Source organism: Triticum dicoccoides, chromosome 6A, assembly GCF_002162155.2.
Source record: "Triticum dicoccoides isolate Atlit2015 ecotype Zavitan chromosome 6A, WEW_v2.0, whole genome shotgun sequence".
Taxonomy (NCBI): Eukaryota; Viridiplantae; Streptophyta; class Magnoliopsida; order Poales; family Poaceae; genus Triticum; species Triticum dicoccoides.
The window spans coordinates 532251754-532262488 of record NC_041390.1 but is presented as its reverse complement, the minus strand read 5'-3'; positions in this window follow the sequence as shown (position 1 = coordinate 532262488).

Here is a 10735-nt window from a genome sequence, read left to right as displayed (position 1 = left end):
CTCGCTGCCCGGCCGCGCCGCCTCGCCGCCGATCCTCCCCGCCTCACCAAGCTGCCGCACCGGCCGGAATCCGCTCCGGTGGCCGCCTCCCCGACGGATCAGCCGCCGGTGAACAGTGCCCCGACCGCGCCTCGGTTCACGTGCCGTGAACAGTAAACCCTAGATCTGAGAGAGGTGGTTTTTTCACTAAGTCCCTGGTTTTTCCAGATCCAAGTGCTCATGTTCGTAGCTTCGTAACTTTGCATCCGTAGCTCAGATTCATGCATATATCATATCAAAATGTTCATCTCAGAGTGTACATCATTTCATTCCATTACGTCATTTTCATTTGAGTTCATCTTGATGCCCGAAATGCTGTTAGAAGAGGGCTACTTGAGTTAATTGTCAGATCTGCTGCTCCATTTAGGATTTTGTCATTTTTGCCATGATTAATGTGTGCATGATATGCCCTGATGCTCTACATATGTTTTGTGAAGGGTTTTATCATCTTTCCAGAGGTGCAACCCATGTATTTTTGTGATGTGTGTGGTGACTAGCACGAGCTTGCAAAGTGGTGCACTCGATAATTCTGTTTTCAGGGACTTAGCATTTCCACTAAGTCCTTGATCTGTTTATCTCATGATGTCATATGTTCGTGTTGTTTCCCAGTGATCCGTGCCTCTTTTGAGGATGATCAGTAAGGATGTTTTGTTAATATTGTAGTGCTCTATCCATCCATGTATTTGTTTGCAATTATGGAGCACCCTAGCTTGAGTCAATCGAGCTCTACTTTTGCTACTTTGTGAATCTGGGCAGATTGTCAACTTGTTTGCAATTTTGCCGATGATGTTGTAGTTGATCCGTGCATGCTATGCTATTGTTCTTGCCATGTATAGCTTGAATTTTGTGCCTTCTTGATGGATGTAGGCTTAGCTTATCATGACTTGCTCCGTATTGAGTGCATCGAGCTCATAAACATGCCTACTCGAGTTATATTTTAGCAAGTGCCAGTTTTCACTAAGTATGAAAACTGATTATGTTTTTGCTATGTTCACATGCTTGCAATTGTATTTTCTAATCCCTTTTGGCTCAAGGTCACTAAGGGACTTTTGTTAAGCTCTTTGAGTAGCTACATGCCATGCTTTACTTTGCCATGTTCAGGTCCTGCAGCAAATAGTTTTCGTGCTTCGAAGAGCGCTACCTGATCTGAAATTCCAGACAAGTGTTAATTTCACTAAGTCTGAGATCTGTTTGTCATATGCATTTTTGCCATGCTTGTTTGAACCTGTTAATGGATGAATTGGCCATAGCTCAGTGCTAGAATTTTGTTAAGCATCTTGTATGCATCCCTGCCATGTATTTTGTTGTCATGTTTGGGTGCTGTAACATGTTCATTCCATTGCATTTAGATGGCTACTTGCTGTAAGTCGTAGACCGGTGTCATATTTGAATAGCTTGCCATTTCCAAACCATAACTCCGATTCCGGTGTTCTTTATATCGTTTTCAAGCGATTTCATCTCATCTTTCCAGTGGCACACTTGGATTCCCAAGTTGAGGCCAGGTTCTTGCATTTCCTGTCATATCTTGCATTTTGCATCCCGCATCGCATCCCGCATAGCATATCATCTTTGCATCATCTTGTTTGATCCTTGCACGTGGTTGATTGTATCCTTGTTGCTTGTTTGTCTTGTTTGGGTAGAGCCAGGAGACGAGTTCGCTAACGAGGAGCCCGTTGAGTTTGCTTTTGAGGATCCAATCAACTCTGACAACTGTGCAGGCAAGATGATCATACCCTCGAAATCACTACTATCTTTGCTATGCTAGTTTGCTCGCTCTTTTGCTATGCCAATGCTACGATGCCTACCACTTGCTTTCAAGCCTCCCAAATTGCCATGTCAAACCTCTAACCCACCTTGTCCTAGCAAACCGTTGATTGGCTATGTTACCGCTTTGCTCAGCCCCTCTTATAGCGTTGCTAGTTGCAGGTGAAAATTGGAGGCCATTCCTTGTTGGAACATTTATTTACTTGTTGGGATATCATTATATTATCTTGTTATCTTAATGCATCTATATACTTGGTAAAGGGTGGAAGGCTCGGCCTCTCGCCTGGTGTTTTGTTCCACTCTTGCCGCCCTAGTTTCCGTCATATCGGTGTTATGTTCCCAGATTTTGCGTTCCTTATGCAGTTGGGTTATAATGGGAACCCCTTGATAGTTCGCCTTGATTAAAGCTTTTCCAGCAATGCCCAATCTTGGTTTTACCATTTGCCACCTAGCCTCTTTTTCCCTTGGGTTTCCGGAGCCCGAGGGTCATCTTATTTAACCCCCCCCCCCCGGGGCCAGTGCTCCTCTGAGTCTTGGTCCGACCGAGTAGACTACGGGGCCACCTCGGGGCAACTTGAGGGTTGGTTTTACTCGTAGGATGTCTCATCTGAGTGTGCCCTGAGAAAGAGATATGTGCAGCTCCTATCGGGATTTGTCGGCACATTCGGGCGGTGTTGCTGGTCTTGTTTTAACCTGTCGAAGTGTCTTGAGTAACCGAGATACCGAGTCTGATCGGAACGTCTTGGGAGGAGGTCTATTCCTTCGTTGACCGTGAGAGCTTGTCATGGGCTAAGTTGGGACTCCCCTGCAGGGATTTGAACTTTCGAAAGCCGTGCCCGCGGTTATGGGCAGATGGGAATTTGTTAATGTCCGGTTGTAGATAACTTGAACCTTAACTTAATTAAAATGAATCAACTAAGTGTGTTACCGTGATGGCCTCTTCTCGGCGGAGTCCGGGAAGTGGACACGGTGTTGGAGTAATGCTTGCGCAGGTTGCTCTCTAGTTTCTCGCTCGTGCTTTGCCTCCTCTTGTCGCTCTCTTTTGCGAATAAGTTAGCCACCATACTTGCTAGTCGCTTGCTGCAGCTCCACATATATTTACCTTGCCATACCTATAAGCTTAAATAGTCTTGATCGCGAGGGTGCGAGATTGCTGAGTCCCTGTGGCTCACAGATCATTATTACACCGGATGCAGGGCCTGATGATTCCGCTCCAGCAGACGCGTATGAGCTCAAGTGGGAATTTGACGAAGACTCACAATGCTACTATGTTTCCTTTCCTGATGATCAGTAGTGGTGCCCAGTTGGGGGTGATTGGGACTGTGTCGCATGTTGGGTTATCTTTTATTTTGGCGCCGTAGTCGGGCCATGAGTGTTTGGATGATGTAATGTTATTTATTTACTTGATTGACGTGGTGAGTGTAAGCCAACTATGTTATCTCCCCTTTATTATTTATATTACATGGGATGTTGTGAAGATTGCCTAACTTGCGACATATGCCTTCAATGCGATTATGTCTCTAAGTCGTGCCTCGACACGTGGGAGCTATAGTCGCATCGAGGGTGTTACAAGTTGGTAATCAAAGCCTTCCCCGACCTTAGGAGCCCCATTGCTTGATCGTTTTTAGCGGTCGAGTTGTGTCTAGAAAAATGTTTTGAGTCATTAGGAATTATATATCGAAGAGTTTAGGAATTCTTTTTACTTCCCAATCTCCTCATCGCTCTGGTAAGGCATCCTGACGTACAGTTTTGACTCTTCTCTTCTCAAATTTCACAAAAAAAATTAGGATCACGCGGGTATCTTGGAATCGTTCCGATGGTTTTATGATGAGCACATTGTCTTGGTGCCTCCTGTCAGGGGTTTAGTGGAAGTGTCCCGGGGAGTTGAGCTCTGAGGTGTTGTCATCATAATTTTATCGTTGCAATTCTGGAATACCTGAGTTTAGTACGCCGACATCGAAAATCTCTTTTATGCAGTTCGTTGGTGAGATAACCTCGACGCCACCCAGTACTGGGGCGGGAGTTCGGGAGTATCGTCATAACTTGTATAACGGATGCTTTTTGAAGGTTGAGGTAGACGGTTTCCGAAGTTTTCTTGGTTATGTGTTGAAGGATGGATACAGCTGGATGTAGGATTTGCTAGTTTGGGTGAGATATTATGCTTCCCCTGTATCCCCAACACCTGATTGCATAACCGGAAAGGTTCGGGAGTTTCATAGGTGGGAATTCTTGTAGCTCTAGTTCTTCTTCCATGGATATTGGTTTGAGATTGGGATTTCTTACCGATTATTCGTTCTTGATCTGTACCTTGTTGATTTATTTCTCTACCTAAATTCTAAGTGGCTTCTCAATTTATGGATATGTGACCATTTCAAGAGGAATGCATTCGTTCATTTTGTTCGGATGTGAAGACTATATGTTGCAATTTTCATTCCGTTGGATTCAGCTTCAATATTTGAATATCAATGTGCTAATGGTGGTCAACCTCTTCAGGATGGCTCCTCCAACGCGCACAACTCCGAATCCTAATCCGCCACCACCTCCCCCTGCTCCGGAGGCATGGCAAGCTATGATGGCCGCAACCAATGCAAACACACAGTTGATCATGCAAATTCTTCAAGAGCGCAATCAAGGCAACCAAGGGAATCAAGGCAGCAATCAGAATCACTTTGCTACACTCAACCAGTTCCTTGCTAACGGGCCAAAGACTTTCAGCAATTGTGTTGAGGCAACCGATGCTGACGATTGGCTTGTGGATCTGTGCAAGCATTTCGAGTGCAGTAACGTCAGTCCTGAGGACTTTGTTAAGTTCGCTTCCTTCCAACTTAAAGATCAAGCTGCAGAATGGTTCCAGCAGTACAAGAATTCTAGGGGTGGACGTGTTATCACTTGGGATGATTTCCGTCGATATTTCCGAGCTCATCATATTCCTCAGAGCGTGGTTGAAAGCAAGCGTGAGGAATTCCGCAACCTGAAGCAAGGCTCTTTGTCTGTCTATGACTACAACAAGTTGTTCCAGAAGCTCGCCATCTTTGCCAAGCAGGACGTTCCTGATGAGAAGAGCATGATATATCAATTCAGGGGTGGTCTCAGAGAAGAAATTCAGCTAGCTCTTGTTCTCTTTGAGCCCTTGAGGTACGATGAGTTCTACAACATGGCACTGAAGCAAGAGGCTGCTCAGTTGAGGTGTGATGCTTCCAAGAAGCGAGTCAGAGATGTTACTCCTTCTTCCTCTACTCAAGTGGCCAAGCAGCAGAAGTATTGGCTTCCTCCTCCTCCGTTCCGTCAGCCGTATCAGCAGAAGAGCAAAGGTGGCAGTGGATCTTCCCACCCACCCAACCCTGGCTTTCAGAACAAGACTTCGTCTCAAGCTCCAAGATCAAGTGCTCCGTATCACCGTCCGCTTTCAGAGGTCACGTGCAACAAGTGCCAACAGAAGGGTCACTATGCCAACAAGTGTTTCAACCAGAGGCGTCTTCCTCCTCCTCCTCCTGTCAGATCGGCAAGTACAGCTGTGGTCAAGCATAACCCCAAGCACGCCAAGGTCAACTTGATGAACGCAGCTCAGGCAGAGGACTCGTCAGATGTGATCATGGGTAACCTTCCTGTTAATGACATTCCTGCAAAAGTTCTTTTTGATACTGGTGCATCGCATTCCTTTTTGTCATGCCCTTTTGCATCGAAGCACAATGTTGATACTGAGATCATGCCCAAAGTCATGCAAGTTGTTTCTCCCGGCAAGCTTTTGACTTCTAGTTTGGTTGCTCCCGATATCTCTATCACATTGGGTGATTACAAGTTTCTCTCTTCTCCGGTGGTTCTTGGTAATTCGGATATTGATCTTATTCTTGGGATGGATTGGCTTTCTAAGCACACGGCTCAGCTTGATTGTGCAGCAAGGCAGATTCAATTGACTCATTTGTCTGAGGATGTAATTGTCTTTGCCGCTCGTGACGATACCATCCATCTATTTTCTCTCAATGAGAAGGGTGAACTCGATGCCATCTCGCAAATTCCAGTCGTTTGCGAATATCAAGACGTCTTTCCAGAAGAGCTTCTAGGAATGCCTCCGCGCCAGCCAGTTGAATTCGTTATTGATCTTGATCCTGGCACGGAACCTGTGTGCAAACGTCCTTACAAGCTCGGACCTGAAGAGTTGAAGGAGCTGAAGAAGCAACTCGATATTCAAGAGAAAATGGGTCTCATCCGGCCTAGTTCTTCTCCCCGGGGTTGTGGTGTTCTTTTTGTGAAGAAGAAGGATGGAACGGACCGACTTTGTGTTGATTACCGTCCATTGAACAAGAAGACCATCAAGAACAAATACCCACTTCCCAACATCAATGAGTTGTTCGAACAACTCAAAGGTGCCCAAGTATTCTCCAAGCTTGATCTCCGTATGGGTTATCATCAGATTCGTATCCGTGAGCAAGATATTCCCAAGACGGCTTTCAGGACAAGCTTTTTTTCATATGAATACACTGTCATGTCTTTTGGCCTCGTCAACGCTCCTCCAACTTTCTCTCACATGATGAACTTCATCTTCAACGCCTACACCAATGACTTCATTTTGGTCTATCTCGACGACATTCTGGTTTTCTCGAAGAACAAGGAAGATCATCCCAAGCACTTGCGTTTGGTTCTTGATAAGCTCAGAGAACACAAGTTCTACGCCAAGTTCTCCAAGTGTGAATTTTGGCTCGATGAGGTTCTTTATCTTGGTCATATCATCTCTGCCAAGGGCATTGCCGTGAATCCTGAGAAGGTGTCTGCAATTGTGAATTGGGAACCTCCTCAGAACGTGAAGCAACTCCGTAGCTTCCTTAGTCTCGCAAGCTATTGCCGAAGATTCGTTGAAAACTTTTCTAAGATCGTGAAGCCTCTCTCTAATCTTCTCCAGAAGCACGTCAAGTATGTTTGGTCTCTGGAGTGTGATATTGCTTTCAACACTTTGAAAGAGAAATTGATCACTGCTCCAGTTCTGACTCCGCCTAATGAATCCAAGCCGTACGAGGTCTTTTGTGATGCCTCTCTCCAAGGTCTTGGCGCAGTATTGATGCAAGAGAAGAAAGTTGTTGCTTATACTTCTCGCCAGTTGAAGCCAAATGAGAAGAACTACCCCACTCATGATCTCGAGTTGGAGGCAGTTGTGCATGCTCTTTTGACTTGGAGACATCTTCTATTGGGAAGAAAAGTGGACATTTTCACTGATCACAAGAGTCTCAAGTACATCTTCACTCAGCCTAATCTCAACCTCAGGCAAACTCGTTGGGTCGAAATGATTCAAGAGTATAATCCGAGTATCGAGTATACTCCAGGCAAGGCCAATGTGATTGCTGACGCATTGAGCAGAAAAGCTTACTGCAGCAGTCTGATTCTTAAGCCTTATCAACCCGAGCTTTGTGAAGCTTTCCGCAAACTTAATCTTCAAGTTGTTCCTCAAGGTTCCCTCGCCAACCTTCAAGTCTCTCCTACCTTGGAAGATCAGATTCGCCAAGCCCAGCTTCTTGATGCTATGGTGAAAAAGGTGAAAATTGGGATTGCCAAGAGTCAACCCAAGTACAAGTGCTACCACCTTGATGACAAGGACACTCTCTTCTTCGAGGATCGTATTTTTGTACCCAAAGGTGACCTTCGTAAAGTGATCATGAACGAGGCTCACAATTCTCTCCTCTCCATCCACCCTGGGAGCACGAAGATGTATCAGGACCTTAAGCAGGCTTATTGGTGGACTCGAATGAAGCGCGAGATTGCTCAATTCGTGAATGAGTGTGATGTCTGCAGAAGAGTGAAGGCAGAACACCAAAGGCCAGCTGGTCTCCTCCAACCTCTTGCCATTCCAGAATGGAAGTTTGACCACATTGAAATGGACTTCGTGACTGGGTTTCCAAAGTCCAAGCGTCGCAATGATGCTATATTCGTTGTCATCGACAAACTCACTAAAGTGGCTCACTTTCTGCCTATCAAAGAGTCGATCACTGCAGCTCAATTAGCGGAACTCTATACCTCTCATATTGTCTCTCTGCACGGTATTCCTCAGGTGATCTCTTTAGACCGTGGCAGCAGCTTTACCTCGAAGTTTTGGGTTTCTTTTCAGAAGGCCATGGGCACCAACATCCGCTTCAGCACAGCTTTCCATCCTCAAACTAGCGGTTAAGTCGAGTGTGTCAACCAGATTCTTAAAGATATGCTCAGGGCTTGTGTGATCTCCTTCGGCATGAAGTGGGAGAATTGTCTTCCTTATGCTGAATTCTCCTACAACAACAGTTTTCAAGCAAGTTCGGGCATGGCCCCTTTTGAAATTCTGTATGGCAGGAAGTGTCGTACCCCTCTCAACTGGTCTAAAACCGGTGAACGTCAGCTTTTGGGTAATGACTTAATCACAGAGGCAGAAGAAATGTGCAAAGTCATTCGTGATAACCTCAAAGCAGCCCAATCCCGTCAGAAGAGCTACTATGATAGTAAGCACCATGATTTGGCTTTCGAGATCGGAGATCATGTTTACCTCCGTGTCTCTCCTATGAAAGGTACTCGTCGCTTCGGTATCAAAGGGAAGCTTGCCCCTAGATATGTGGGACCTTTTAAGATTGTCAGCAAGAGAGGCGACCTCGCCTATCAACTCGAGCTTCCTTCAAACTTTGCAAATGTTCATGACGTGTTCCATGTCTCTCAGCTTCGAAAGTGCTTCAAGACGCCTGACCGCACCGTGAACTTCGAGGACATTGAGCTCCAAGAAGATCTCTCTTATCGTGAGCACCCAGTTGCTATTCTTGAAGAGACTGAACGCAAGACTCGCAACAAGTCAATCAAATTTCTCAAAGTCAAGTGGTCACACCATTCCTACCATGAAGCTACCTGGGAACGCGAGGATCACCTCCGTTCTGAGTACCCGGAGTTCTTTCAGTCCTAGATCTCAGGACGAGATCCTTTCGTAGTGGTGGAGTGTTGTAACACCCCGGATGTAACTTTCCCAATTTGTACTCCAACTCTTGTCGTTTCCGGCGTTAAGTTATTTTATTTTCTCGGGTTCGGGTCTTTGTCTCCGTGTGTTGTTGTCGTTGTCATGCATCTCATATCATGTCATCATGTGCATTGCATTTGCATACGTGTTCGTCTCATGCATTCGAGCATTTTCCCCGTTGTCCGTTTTGCATTCCGGCGCTTCGTTCTCCTCTGGTGGTCATTTCTAGCTTTCTTTCGTGTGTGGGGATTAAACATTTCCGAATTGGATCGAGACTTGCCTAGCAGCCTTGGTTTACTACCGGTAGACCGCCTGTCAAGTTTCGTATCATTTGGACTTCGTTTGATACTCCAACAGTTAACCGAGGGACCGAAAAGGCCTCGTGTGTGTTGCAGCCCAACACCCCTCCAATTTGGCCCAAAACCCACCTAAGTCTTCTCCATCATCTTGAGCGTTCGATCACGATCGCGTGGCCGAAAACCGCACCTCATTTGGACTCTCCTAGCTCCCTCTATGCCTATAAATAGGTCCTCCTCGAAAATCTCGGATTCTCCTCCCCGAGACCCTAAAATATCTCCTCCTCCACCGCCGGACACGTCCGGACGGACCGGACGCGTCCGCTCCGCCGCCCGCAGCCACTCCAAAGGCGCCACGTGGCGCCACCCGGACCACATCCCCGCCGGCCCGCCGAGCCCAGGTCGGGCCCCCGCGGGCCCATCCGCGCGCGCCGCCCGCCCGGTCGCCCCGCCGCCGTCTCCTTCCTTCCGCGCCACCGCGCCGCTCCGCCGTCACCACCGCGCCGCGCCGCCACCACCGCGCTGCCTCGCTGCCCGGCCGCGCCGCCTCGCCGCCGATCCTCCCTGCCTCGCCAAGCCGCCGCGCCGGCCGGAATCCGCTCTGGTGGCCGCCTCCCTGACGGATCAGCCGCCGGTGAACAGTGCCCCGACCGCGCCTCGGTTCGCGTGCCATGAATAGTAAACCCTAGATCTGAGAGAGGTGGTTTTTTTCACTAAGTCCTCGGTTTTTCCAGATCCAAGTGATCATGTTCGTAGCTCCATAACTTTGCATCCGTAGCTCCGATTCATGCATATAGCATATCAAAATGTTCATCTCAGAGTGTACATCATTTCATTCCATTGCGTCATTTTCATTTGAGTTCATCTTGATGCCCGAAATTCTGTTAGAAGAGGGCTACTTGAGTTAATTGTCAGATCTGCTGCTCCATTTAGGATTTTGTCATTTTTGCCATGATTAATGTGTGCATGATATGCCCTGATGCTCTACATATGTTTTGTTAAGGGTTTTGTCATCTTTCCAGAGGTGCAACCCATGTATTTTTGTGATGTGTGTGGTGACTAGCACGAGCTTGCAAAATGGTGCACTCGATAATTCTGTTTTTAGGGACTTAGCATTTCCACTAAGTCCTTGATCTGTTTATCTCATGATGCCATATGTTCGTGTTGTTTCCCAGTGATCCGTGCCTCTTTTGAGGATGATCAGTAAGGATGTTTTGTTAATATTGTAGTGCTCTATCCATCCATGTCTTTGTTTGCAATTATGGAGCACCCTAGCTTGAGTCAATCGAGCTCTACTTTTGCTACTTTGTGAATCTGGGCAGATTGTCAACTTGTTTGCAATTTTGCCGATGATGTTATAGTTGATCCTTGCATGCTATGCTATTGTTCTTGCCATGTATAGCTTGAATTTTGTGCCTTCTTGATGGATGTAGGCTTAGCTTATCATGACTTGCTCCGTATTGAGTGCATCGAGTTCGTAAACATGCCTACTCGAGTTATATTTCAGCAAGTGCCAGTTTTCACTAAGTATGAAAACTGATTATGTTTTTGCTATGTTCACATGCTTGCAATTGTATTTTCTGATCCCTTTTGGCTCAAGGTCACTAAGGGACTTTTGTTAAGCTCTTTGAGTAGCTCCATGCCATGCTTTACTTTGCGATGTTTAGGTCCTGTAGCA